Raw genomic sequence first — 13793 nt, 5'->3', positions numbered from 1 at the left:
AATATACAAAGTGGGAATAAAGGTCAAAAAAGCCCCAAAAATGTATTATTTCGCATGTCGAAAAAAAAGGCAAAAAAGGCAATAGTATAGTATGTCGAAAAAAGTCAAATTTTGACCGCTCCCAAAAATGGCTAAAAATGACTTAAAATAGCTTGTAGAGAAGTGTCATAATATACAAAGTGGGAATAAAGGCCAAAAAAGCCCCAAAAATGTATTATTTCGCATGTCGAAAAAAAAGGCAAAAAAGGCAATAGTATAGTATGTCGAAAGAAGTCAAATTTTGACCGCTCCCAAAAATGGCTAAAAATGATTTAAAATACCTTGTAGAGATGCATCATAGTATACAAAGTGGGAATAAAGGCCAAAAAAGCCCAAAAAATGTATTATTTCGCATGTGAAAAAAATGGCAAGAAAGGCAATAGTATAGTATGTCAAAAAAAGTCAAATTTTGACCGCTCCCAAAAATGGCTAAAAATGACTTAAAATAGCTTGTGGAGATGTGTCATTATATACAAAGTGGGAATAAAGGTCAAAACAGCCCAAAAAATGTATTATTTCGCATGTCGAAAAAAAAGGCAAAAAAGGCAATAGTATAGTATGTCGAAAAAAGTCAAATTTTGACCGCTCCCAAAAATGGCTAAAAATGATTTAAAATACCTTGTAGAGATGCGTCATAGTATACAAAGTGGGAATAAAGGTCAAAAAAGCCCAAAAAATGTATTATTTCGCATGTCGAAAAAAATGGCAAGAAAGGCAATAGTATAGTATGTCGAAAAAAGTCAAATTTTGACCGCTCCCAAAAATGGCTAAAAATGACTTAAAATAGCTTGTAGAGAAGTGTCATAATATACAAAGTGGGAATAAAGGCCAAAAAAGCCCCAAAAATGTATTATTTCGCATGTCGAAAAAAATGGCAAGAAAGGCAATAGTATAGTATGTCAAAAAAAGTCAAACTTTGACCGCTCCCAAAAATGGCTAAAAATGACTTAAAATAGCTTGTGGAGACGTGTCATAATATACAAAGTGGGAATAATGGTCAAAAAAGCCCAAAAAATGTATTATTTCACATGTCGAAAAAAAAGGCAAAAAAGGCAATAGTATAGTATGTCGAAAAAAGTCAAATTTTGACCGCTCCCAAAAATGGCTAAAAATGATTTAAAATAGCTTGTAGAGGCGTGTCATAATATACAAAGTGGGAATAAAGGCCAAAAAAGCCCAAAAAATGTATTATTTCGCATGTAAAAAAAAATGGCAAGAAAGGCAATAGTATAGTATGTCGAAAAAAGTCAAATTTTGACCGCTCCCAAAAATGGCTAAAAATGACTTAAAATAGCTTGTGGAGACGTGTCATAATATACAAAGTGGGAATAAAGGTCAAAAAAGCCCCAAAAATGTATTATTTCGCATGTCGAAAAAAAAGGCAAAAAAGGCAATAGTATAGTATGTCGAAAAAAGTCAAACTTTGACCGCTCCCAAAAATGGCTAAAAATGATTTAAAATAGCTTGTAGAGGCGTGTCATAATATACAAAGTGGGAATAAAGGCCAAAAAAGCCCAAAAAATGTATTATTTCACATGTCGAAAAAAATGGCAAAAAGGCAATAGTATAGTATGTCGAAAAAAGTCAAATTTTGACCGCTCCCAAAAATGGCTAAAAATGACTTAAAATAGCTTGTAGAGAAGTGTCATAATATACAAAGTGGGAATAATGGTCAAAAAAGCCCCAAAAATGTATTATTCCGCATGTCAAAAAAAATGGCAAGAAAGGCAATAGTATAGTATGTCAAAAAAAGTCAAACTTTGACCGCTCCCAAAAATGGCTAAAAATGATTTAAAATACCTTGTAGAGATGCGTCATAGTATACAAAGTGGGAATAAAGGCCAAAAAAGCCCAAAAAATGTATTATTTCGCATGTCGAAAAAAATGGCAAGAAAGGCAATAGTATAGTATGTCGAAAAAAGTCAAATTTTGAGCGCTCCCAAAAATGGCTAAAAATGACTTAAAATAGCTTGTAGAGAAGTGTCATAATATACAAAGTGGGAATAAAGGCCAAAAAAGCCCAAAAAATGTATTATTTCGCATGTCGAAAAAAATGGCAAGAAAGGCAATAGTATAGTATGTCAAAAAAAGTCAAACTTTGACCGCTCCCAAAAATGGCTAAAAATGACTTAAAATAGCTTGTGGAGACGTGTCATAATATACAAAGTGGGAATAAAGGTCAAAAAAGCCCCAAAAATGTATTATTTCGCATGTCGAAAAAAAAGGCAAAAAAGGCAATAGTATAGTATGTCGAAAGAAGTCAAATTTTGACCGCTCCCAAAAATGGCTAAAAATGACTTAAAATAGCTTGTAGAGAAGTGTCATAATATACAAAGTGGGAATAAAGGCCAAAAAAGCCCAAAAAATGTATTATTTCGCATGTCGAAAAAAATGGTAAGAAAGGCAATAGTATAGTATGTCGAAAAAAGTCAAATTTTGACCGCTCCCAAAAATGGCTAAAAATGACTTAAAATAGCTTGTAGAGAAGTGTCATAATATACAAAGTGGGAATAAAGGCCAAAAAAGCCCCAAAAATGTATTATTTCGCATGTCGAAAAAAATGGCAAGAAAGGCAATAGTATAGTATGTCGAAAAAAGTCAAATTTTGACCGCTCCCAAAAATGGCTAAAAATGACTTAAAATAGCTTGTAGAGAAGTGTCATAATATACAAAGTGGGAATAAAGGCCAAAAAAGCCCCAAAAATGTATTATTTCGCATGTCGAAAAAAAAGGCAAAAAAGGCAATAGTATAGTATGTCGAAAAAAGTCAAATTTTGACCGCTCCCAAAAATGGCTAAAAATGATTTAAAATACCTTGTAGAGATGCGTCATAGTATACAAAGTGGGAATAAAGGTCAAAAAGCCCAAAAATGTATTATTTCGCATGTCGAAAAAATGGCAAGAAAGGCAATAGTATAGTATGTCGAAAAAAGTCAAATTTTGACCGCTCCCAAAAATGGCTAAAAATGACTTGAAATAGTTTGTAGAGACGTGTCATAATATACAAAGTGGGAATAAAGGCCAAAAAAGCCCAAAAAATGTATTATTTCACATGTCGAAAAAAATGGCAAAAAGGCAATAGTATAGTATGTCGAAAAAAGTCAAATTTTGACCGCTCCCAAAAATGGCTAAAAATGACTTAAAATAGCTTGTAGAGAAGTGTCATAATATACAAAGTGGGAATAAAGGTCAAAAAAGCCCAAAAAATGTATTATTTCGCATGTCGAAAAAAAATGGCAAGAAAGGCAATAGTATAGTATGTCAAAAAAAGTCAAACTTTGACCGCTCCCAAAAATGGCTAAAAATGATTTAAAATACCTTGTAGAGATGCGTCATAGTATACAAAGTGGGAATAAAGGCCAAAAAAGCCCAAAAAATGTATTATTTCGCATGTCAAAAAAAATGGCAAGAAAGGCAATAGTATAGTATGTCGAAAAGTCAAATTTTGACCGCTCCCAAAATGGCTAAAATGACTTAAAATAGCTTGTGGAGACGTGTCATAATATACAAAGTGGGAATAAAGGTCAAAAAAGCCCCAAAAATGTATTATTTCGCATGTCGAAAAAAAAGGCAAAAAAGGCAATAGTATAGTATGTCGAAAAAAGTCAAATTTTGACCGCTCCCAAAAATGGCTAAAAATGACTTAAAATAGCTTGTAGAGAAGTGTCATAATATACAAAGTGGGAATAAAGGCCAAAAAAGCCCCAAAAATGTATTATTTCGCATGTCGAAAAAAATGGTAAGAAAGGCAATAGTATAGTATGTCGAAAAAAGTCAAATTTTGACCGCTCCCAAAAATGGCTAAAAATGACTTAAAATAGCTTGTAGAGAAGTGTCATAATATACAAAGTGGGAATAAAGGCCAAAAAAGCCCCAAAAATGTATTATTTCGCATGTCGAAAAAAATGGCAAGAAAGGCAATAGTATAGTATGTCGAAAAAAGTCAAATTTTGACCGCTCCCAAAAATGGCTAAAATGACTTAAAATAGCTTGTAGAGAAGTGTCATAATATACAAAGTGGGAATAAAGGCCAAAAAAGCCCAAAAATGTATTATTTCGCATGTCGAAAAAAAAAGGCAAAAAGGCAATAGTATAGTATGTCGAAAAAGTCAAATTTTGACCGCTCCCAAAAATGGCTAAAAATGATTTAAAATACCTTGTAGAGATGCGTCATAGTATACAAAGTGGGAATAAAGGTCAAAAAAGCCCAAAAAATGTATTATTTCGCATGTCGAAAAAATGGCAAGAAAGGCAATAGTATAGTATGTCGAAAAAGTCAAATTTTGACCGCTCCCAAAAATGGCTAAAATGACTTGAAATAGTTTGTAGAGACGTGTCATAATATACAAAGTGGGAATAAAGGCCAAAAAGCCCAAAAATGTATTATTTCACATGTCGAAAAAATGGCAAAAAGGCAATAGTATAGTATGTCGAAAAAAGTCAAATTTTGACCGCTCCCAAAAATGGCTAAAATGACTTAAAATAGCTTGTAGAGAAGTGTCATAATATACAAAGTGGGAATAAAGGTCAAAAGCCCAAAAATGTATTATTTCGCATGTCGAAAAAAAATGGCAAGAAAGGCAATAGTATAGTATGTCAAAAAAAGTCAAACTTTGACCGCTCCCAAAAATGGCTAAAAATGATTTAAAATACCTTGTAGAGATGCGTCATAGTATACAAAGTGGGAATAAAGGCCAAAAAAGCCCAAAAAATGTATTATTTCGCATGTCGAAAAAATGGCAAGAAAGGCAATAGTATAGTATGTCGAAAAAGTCAAATTTTGACCGCTCCCAAAAATGGCTAAAATGACTTAAAATAGCTTGTAGAGAAGTGTCATAATATACAAAGTGGGAATAAAGGCCAAAAAGCCCCAAAATGTATTATTTCGCATGTCGAAAAAATGGCAAGAAAGGCAATAGTATAGTATGTCAAAAAGTCAAACTTTGACCGCTCCCAAAAATGGCTAAAATGACTTAAAATAGCTTGTGGAGACGTGTCAGAATATACAAAGTGGGAATAAAGGCCAAAAAAGCCCCAAAAATGTATTATTTCGCATGTCGAAAAAAATGGTAAGAAAGGCAATAGAAAAGTATGTCGAAAAAGTCAAATTTTGACCGCTCCCAAAAATGGCTAAAATGACTTAAAATAGCTTGTAGAGAAGTGTCATAATATACAAAGTGGGAATAAAGGCCAAAAAAGCCCCAAAAATGTATTATTTCGCATGTCGAAAAAAATGGCAAGAAAGGCAATAGTATAGTATGTCGAAAAAAGTCAAATTTTGACCGCTCCCAAAAATGGCTAAAAATGACTTAAAATAGCTTGTAGAGAAGTGTCATAATATACAAAGTGGGAATAAAGGCCAAAAAAGCCCAAAAAATGTATTATTTCGCATGTCGAAAAAAAAGGCAAAAAAGGCAATAGTATAGTATGTCGAAAAAAGTCAAATTTTGACCGCTCCCAAAAATGGCTAAAAATGATTTAAAATACCTTGTAGAGATGCGTCATAGTATACAAAGTGGGAATAAAGGCCAAAAAAGCCCAAAAAATGTATTATTTCGCATGTCGAAAAAAATGGCAAGAAAGGCAATAGTATAGTATGTCGGAAAAAGTCAAATTTTGACCGCTCCTAAAAATGGCTAAAAATGACTTGAAATAGTTTGTAGAGACGTGTCATAATATACAAAGTGGGAATAAAGGCCAAAAAAGCCCAAAAAATGTATTATTTCGCATGTCGAAAAAATGGCAAAAAAGGCAATAGTATAGTATGTCGAAAAAAGTCAAATTTTGACCACTCCCAAAAATGGCTAAAAATGACTTAAAATAGCTTGTAGAGAAGTGTCATAATATACAAAGTGGGAATAAAGGCCAAAAAAGCCCAAAAAATGTATTATTTCGCATGTCGAAAAAAAAGGCAATAAAGGCAATAGTAAGGTATGTCGAAAAAAGTCAAATTTTGATCGCTCCCAAAAATGGCTAAAAATGATTTAAAATACCTTGTAGAGATGCGTCATAGTATACAAAGTGGGAATAAAGGCCAAAAAAGCCCAAAAAATGTATTATTTCGCATGTCGAAAAAAATGGCAAGAAAGGCAATAGTATAGTATGTCGAAAAAAGTCAAATTTTGACCGCTCCCAAAAATGGCTAAAAATAACTTAAAATAGTTTGTGGAGAGGTGTCATAATATACAAAGTGGGAATAAAGGCCAAAAAAGCCCAAAAAATGTATTATTTCGCATGTCGAAAAAAATGGCAAGAAAGGCAATAGTATAGCATGTCAAAAAAAGTCAAACTTTGACCGCTCCCAAAAATGGCTAAAAATGACTTAAAATAGCTTGTGGAGACGTGTCACGATATACAAAGTGGGAATAAAGGTCAAAAAAGCCCAAAAAATGTATTATTTCGCATGTCGAAAAAAATGGCAAGAAAGGCAATAGTATAGTATGTCGAAAAAAGTCAAATTTTGACCGCTCCTAAAAATGGCTAAAAATGACTTGAAATAGTTTGTAGAGACGTGTCATAGTATACAAAGTGGGAATAAAGGCCAAAAAAGCCCAAAAAAATGTATTATTTCGCATGTCAAAAAAAATGGCAAGAAAGGCAATAGTATAGTATGTCAAAAAAAGTCAAACTTTGACCGCTCCCAAAAATGGCTAAAAATGACTTAAAATAGCTTGTGGAGACGTGTCATAATATTCAAAGTGGGAATAAAGGTCAAAAAAGCCCCAAAAATGTATTTTTTCGCATGTCGAAAAAAAAGGCAAAAAAGGCAATAGTATAGTATGTCGAAAAAAGTCAAATTTTGACCGCTCCCAAAAATGGCTAAAAATGACTTAAAATAGCTTGTAGAGAAGTGTCATAATATACAAAGTGGGAATAAAGGCCAAAAAAGCCCCAAAAATGTATTATTTCGCATGTCGAAAAAAATGGCAAGAAAGGCAATAGTATAGTATGTCGAAAAAAGTCAAATTTTGACCGCTCCCAAAAATGGCTAAAAATGACTTAAAATAGCTTGTAGAGAAGTGTCATAATATACAAAGTGGGAATAAAGGCCAAAAAAGCCCAAAAAATGTATTATTTCGCATGTCGAAAAAAAAGGCAAAAAAGGCAATAGTATAGTATGTCGAAAAAAGTCAAATTTTGACCGCTCCCAAAAATGGCTAAAAATGATTTAAAATACCTTGTAGAGATGCGTCATAGTATACAAAGTGGGAATAAAGGCCAAAAAAGCCCAAAAAATGTATTATTTCGCATGTCGAAAAAAAAGGCAAAAAAGGCAATAGTATAGTATGTCGAAAAAAGTCAAATTTTGACCGCTCCCAAAAATGGCTAAAAATGACTTAAAATAGCTTGTAGAGAAGTGTCATAATATACAAAGTGGGAATAAAGGCCAAAAAAGCCCAAAAAATGTATTATTTCGCATGTTGAAAAAAATGGCAAGAAAGGCAATAGTATAGTATGTCGAAAAAAGTCAAATTTTGACGGCTCCCAAAAATGGCTAAAAATGACTTAAAATAGCTTGTAGAGACGTGTCATAATATACAAAGTGGGAATAAAGGCCAAAAAAGCCCAAAAAATGTATTATTTCACATGTCGAAAAAAATGGCAAAAAGGCAATAGTATAGTATGTCGAAAAAAGTCAAATTTTGACGGCTCCCAAAAATGGCTAAAAATGACTTAAAATAGCTTGTAGAGACGTGTCATAATATACAAAGTGGGAATAAAGGCCAAAAATGTATTATTTCGCATGTCGAAAAAAAAGGCAAAAAAGGCAATAGTATAGTATGTCGAAAAAAGTCAAATTTTGACCGCTCCCAAAAATGGCTAAAAATGATTTAAAATACCTTGTAGAGATGCGTCATAGTATACAAAGTGGGAATTAAGGCCAAAAAAGCCCAAAAAATGTATTATTTCGCATGTCGAAAAAAATGGCAAGAAAGGCAATAGTATAGTATGTCGGAAAAAGTCAAATTTTGACCGCTCCCAAAAATGGCTAAAAATGACTTGAAATAGTTTGTAGAGACGTGTCATAATATACAAAGTGGGAATAAAGGCCAAAAAAGCCCAAAAAATGTATTATTTCGCATGTCGAAAAAAAATGGCAAAAAAGGCATTAGTATAATATGTCGAAAAAAGTCAAATTTTGACCGCTCCCAAAAATGGCTAAAAATGACTTAAAATAGCTTGTAGAGACGTGTCATAATATACAAAGTGGGAATCAAGGCCAAAAAAGGCCAAAAATCGTATCATTTCGTATTGTGAAAAAAATGGCAAAAAAGGCAATAGTATAGTATGTCGAAAAAAGTCCAATTTTGACCGCTCCCAAAAATGGCTAAAAATGACTTAAAATAGCTTGTAGAGACGTGTCATAATATACAAAGTGGGAATAAAGGCCAAAAAAGCCCAAAAAATGTATTATTTCACATGTCGAAAAAAATGGCAAAAAGGCAATAGTATAGTATGTCGAAAAAAGTCAAATTTTGACGGCTCCCAAAAATGGCTAAAAATGACTTAAAATAGCTTGTAGAGACGTGTCATAATATACAAAGTGGGAATAAAGGCCAAAAATGTATTATTTCGCATGTCGAAAAAAAAGGCAAAAAAGGCAATAGTATAGTATGTCGAAAAAAGTCAAATTTTGACCGCTCCCAAAAATGGCTAAAAATGATTTAAAATACCTTGTAGAGATGCGTCATAGTATACAAAGTGGGAATTAAGGCCAAAAAAGCCCAAAAAATGTATTATTTCGCATGTCGAAAAAAATGGCAAGAAAGGCAATAGTATAGTATGTCGGAAAAAGTCAAATTTTGACCGCTCCCAAAAATGGCTAAAAATGACTTGAAATAGTTTGTAGAGACGTGTCATAATATACAAAGTGGGAATAAAGGCCAAAAAAGCCCAAAAAATGTATTATTTCGCATGTCGAAAAAAAATGGCAAAAAAGGCATTAGTATAATATGTCGAAAAAAGTCAAATTTTGACCGCTCCCAAAAATGGCTAAAAATGACTTAAAATAGCTTGTAGAGACGTGTCATAATATACAAAGTGGGAATCAAGGCCAAAAAAGGCCAAAAATCGTATCATTTCGTATTGTGAAAAAAATGGCAAAAAAGGCAATAGTATAGTATGTCGAAAAAAGTCCAATTTTGACCGCTCCCAAAAATGGCTAAAAGCGACTTAAAATACCTTGTAGAGACGCGTCATAGTATACAAAATGGGAATAAAGGCCAAAAAAGGCCAAAAATCGTATCATTTCGTATTGTGAAAAAAATGGCAAAAAAGGCAATAGTATAGTATGTCGAAAAAAGTCAAATTTTGACCGCTCCCAAAAATGGCTAAAAACGACTTAAAATACCTTGTAGAGACGCGTCATATTATACAAAATGGGAATAAAGGCCAAAAAAGGCCAAAAATCGTATCATTTCGTATTGTGAAAAAAATGGCAAAAAAAGGCAATAGTATAGTATGTCGAAAAAAGTCAAATTTTGACGGCTCCCAAAAATGGCTAAAAATGACTTAAAATAGCTTGTAGAGACGTGTCATAATATACAAAGTGGGAATAAAGGCCAAAAAAGCCCCAAAAATGTATTATTTCGCCTGTCGAAAAAAAAGGCAAGAAAGGCAATAGTATAGTATGTCAAAAAAAGTCAAATTTTGACCGCTCCCAAAAATGGCTAAAAATGACTTAAAATACCTTGTAGAGACGCGTCATAGTATACAAAGTGGGAATAAAGGCCAAAAAAGCCCCAAAAATGTATTATTTCGCATGTCAAAAAAATGGCAAAAAAAAAGGCAATAGTATAGCATGTCGAAAAAAGTCAAATTTTGACCGCTCCCAAAAATGGCTAAAAACGACTTAAAATACCTTGTAGAGACGCGTCATATTATACAAAATGGGAATAAAGGCCAAAAAAGGCCAAAAATCGTATCATTTCAGACATTGTGAAAAAATGGCAAAAAAAGGCAATAGTATAGTATGTCGAAAAAAGTCAAATTTTGACGGCTCCCAAAAATGGCTAAAAATGACTTAAAATAGCTTGTAGAGACGTGTCATAATATACAAAGTGGGAATAAAGGCCAAAAAAGCCCCAAAAATGTATTATTTCGCATGTCGAAAAAAAAGGCAAGAAAGGCAATAGTATAGTATGTCAAAAAAAGTCAAATTTTGACCGCTCCCAAAAATGGCTAAAAATGACTTAAAATACCTTGTAGAGACGCGTCATAGTATACAAAGTGGGAATAAAGGCCAAAAAAGCCCCAAAAATGTATTATTTCGCATGTCAAAAAAATGGCAAAAAAAAAGGCAATAGTATAGTATGTCGAAAAAAGTCAAATTTTGACCGCTCCCAAAAATGGCTAAAAATGACTTAAAATAGTTTGTAGAGACGTGTCATAATATACAAAGTGGGAATAAAGGCCAAAAAATGTATTATTTCGCATGTCAAAAAAAAAGGCAAAAAAGGCAATACTATAGTATGTCGAAAAAAGTCAAATTTTGAACTCTCCCAAAAATGGCTGAAAATGACTTAAAATAGCTTGTAGAGACGTGTCATAATATACAAAGTGGGAATAAAGGCCAAAAAAGCCCCAAAAATGTATTATTTCGCATGTCGAAAAAAAAGGCAAAAAAGGCAATAGTATAGTATGTCGAAAAAAGTCAAATTTTGACCGCTCCCAAAAATGGCTGAAAATGATTTAAAATACCTTGTAGAGATGCATCATGGTATACAAAGTGGGAATAAAGGCCAAAAAAAGCCCCAAAAAATTATTATTTCGCATGTCAAAAAAAGGCAAAAAAGGCAATAGTATAGTATGTCGAAAAAAGTCAAATTTTGACCGCTCCCAAAAATGGCTAAAAATGACTTAAAATAGCTTGTAGAGACGTGTCATAATATACAAAGTAGGAATATAGGCCAAAAAAGGCAAAATAAACCTATTTTTTCGCATGTCGAAAAAAAAAGGCAAAAAAGGCAATAGTGTAGTATCTTGACAAAAGTCCAATTTTGACCGCTCCCAAAACTGACTGAAAACAACTTGTAATGGCTCATAGAGGTGCGTTTTGTTGTCGAAAAAATGGCAGAATCATTTATTTTCACGTCAAGAAAAATAAAATAACGATACAGATTAAATTGCAATACAATATCAGAAACATGTGAAGGGACAGCCGAAATAAGCTACCTAAAGCTTTTGGGAGGGGTCCACAGCAATGACATGCAACATCAACAACAAAATAAAAACAGAGCAAGCAGAGATGAAAGGCCCCGTGCATTGCCACATATGTCGGCGTACCAGCACGCTCCAGCTGAAGTGGCCATTTATTTCTGTGAAAGTCGGATAATGCACGCAGAGAGTTTGGACTCTGGAGTGAGACATTTCACATTATGTCGTGCTTTCAGAGCCCACTAGATGACACTAAAGGGCACATGAATTCCATGTCATCTACATTTCATGTAGCCTATATTCATTGATTAATTAACATGAAAACCAAAAAAATATTTGGAATGCTGAGTTTGAACCTTATTCAGGGCAGGTACGCTTTACAGGCTGCTTCCCAGAGAAGAGTCTTAAGTGCAACTTAAAATACATTTGAAATGTCTGAAGGTTTCGCTTAGTTGGTAAAAGGGTTGTGTCCAAACGAGAGCGCGAGAGAGAACGTTGAAAAGAAGTGCCACGAGGTTTGGCTCAGGGGGTTTGATGGCTGGTTGGGTGTCTCTGAGGTTGTGAATTCAATCCTTATTCAACAAGTCTGACTTTTAATGATTGTTGTCAAAATGTAAAAGGTAAAGGTTATTAATAACTGAAGTGTGGTTTAAGGGTTAAAGACGGCTGGTTGGAGTTTCCTAGGTTGGAAGTACAAAATCCAGGGCTCAACTTTGACACATAATGCCAGAATTAGCGAAAACTATGCATTTACAAGACAAGTAGGCAATTGGGTCAAAAACAAACAAACAAACAAAATGCATACATTTGAATATTAAAACTTGTCAGTGCTCTCTTGTGGACAGAGTATGTTGTTACATCATAGATTCTAAATTAGTAATTCTATTAATAATCCAGTGGTGTGACCTGACTCCCTGCAGCTCTCCATCACCTGCACTAGTCTATAATAGTAATGAGGGTGTAGAGAACAGCATAACTTCTTCTACACCTGCCAACAGCCCGCCACCATTCCCACTTAGAGAATGCGTGAATCAAAAGTAAGGCAGTTAGGCTGGGGCACCAGCCCCCCCAAAAAGTAAATCTGCCCTGAAGCAATGGAGAGCAGTTTGTTTTAAATGTGTAAATGCAAAGTGAAGAATTTAAATTTTCCACTGATGTCAGATTTGCCCCTTTAAAACATCCAGACGCTCCGCAGTGAACGTGGTTACATCATCAATTCCTGCGCATTGATTGGCCAGAGAAACCACGTTGTTCCGTCCTCTGAGCCAATCAGCGAGGGCTCTGCAGGCTTTGTCCCGCCTCCTGTGTCCCGATTGGATGACGCTTCCAGCGTCCATGTTTTTCCCGGAAATTTGAACACACGGAGGAAAAACGAGACGCAGCACGAGTGTTTGTTTACAGGAAAACATACCAAAAAAACAGCATATTAGCAAAACAGAGCTCAGCAAAAAGCGAGACCAAGATGTGAAGATGACGGTGAACAGCTGAAGAGACGCTGCAGCTGATCCTCGTCACAAACAGCTGATGCAGCAGCAGGAGGAGGACAGGCAGGACACAGACCAGTTTGGAGACATTAGCTGATGTTTGGTGAGTGACTTATTTTTTACGGTGTACTTAAAGTGAATCTCTTTGAACGACTGTCGGGGTGAATTAAATGTGCGCCGCACTGACGATGCCTGCTGCTCAGCCCGGATATATTTGTTCACCAAAGTGACTGATGTGTTTTGTATTTTATAGGAAACTGCGGCGTCTCCAAAACTGAGCGAAACGACAGGCGCTGTGAGCCGCTGCAAGGGTAAGATTTAAAGAAAACAGCTGAATGCACTGTGCTGAATGGGATCAGTATGTGTATCGGCCAACATATCTATGCAGTATTAACAGCACAGCGCAGTACTGATTGTACTTTTGTGTTTTCAGCTGCTGGAAGCGAGGAGAGCTGTCTCTGCCGAGGAAGAAAAGGATGTTTGGAGAGGGATCACATCAGACATGACATTAGATGAGGAACACACCGCAGAAGGCTGCGTTTTGGGCCACCCTGAGACAGACCGGCACCGACTGCAAACGACCCCGAAGCAACAAAGAGACATTTCAAGCATCTCATGAAATAAAAAAACAATAATAAATAAAGCTTCATATTTTCAGTATTTTCCTGGCAAATGTGTCTTTTTCTCAATGAACTGATATTGTGACAAGTGTCTTCAGTAACTGAATAATAATATTAATAATAATAAATAATAATATATTAACATTATATTATTATTATATGAATAATTATATATATATATATATAGAGAGAGAGATAGATATAAACATCATTAGAAATTAGATAATAATAATATAATACGTATAATAATAATATACTACTATTATGTTAATATTAATGGGAGGGCAAACCACCAGTGACCAATGAGAGAGGGATATTCTGTCCAATCACAGGTGATTTTCAGCTCGCCCCGCCCCTGCCCCCCATATATGGGCATTTTGGTCCACAGTCGGACTTTTCGTGCTCTGGTCGAAAAGTCGACAGATATATGAGTTAGGCCGATAATCAACAACGCTCAAAACAGGTCAAAATCAGTATCGGCAGCGACGTCTGT

At 34.5% G+C, this 13793-nt stretch overlaps 1 long non-coding RNA gene across 1 annotated transcript; it reads left to right on the top strand.

Annotated features, from left to right (window-relative positions):
- Window positions 1-12541: 12541 nt before the first annotated feature.
- Window positions 12542-13340, top strand: LOC121964202 (uncharacterized). The gene is made up of 3 exons (XR_006107332.2): window positions 12542-12783; window positions 12934-12991; window positions 13114-13340. It is a non-coding gene; the product is annotated as an uncharacterized LOC121964202 (long non-coding RNA).
- Window positions 13341-13793: the final 453 nt, after the last annotated feature.

Source organism: Plectropomus leopardus, chromosome 13 (genome assembly GCF_026936395.1).
Source record: "Plectropomus leopardus strain MGB_pleo_1.0 chromosome 13, ASM2693639v1, whole genome shotgun sequence".
Classification (NCBI taxonomy): Eukaryota; Metazoa; Chordata; class Actinopteri; order Perciformes; family Serranidae; genus Plectropomus; species Plectropomus leopardus.
Note: the sequence above shows the minus strand (reverse complement) of the source record. Positions and strands in the feature narration are given on the sequence as shown.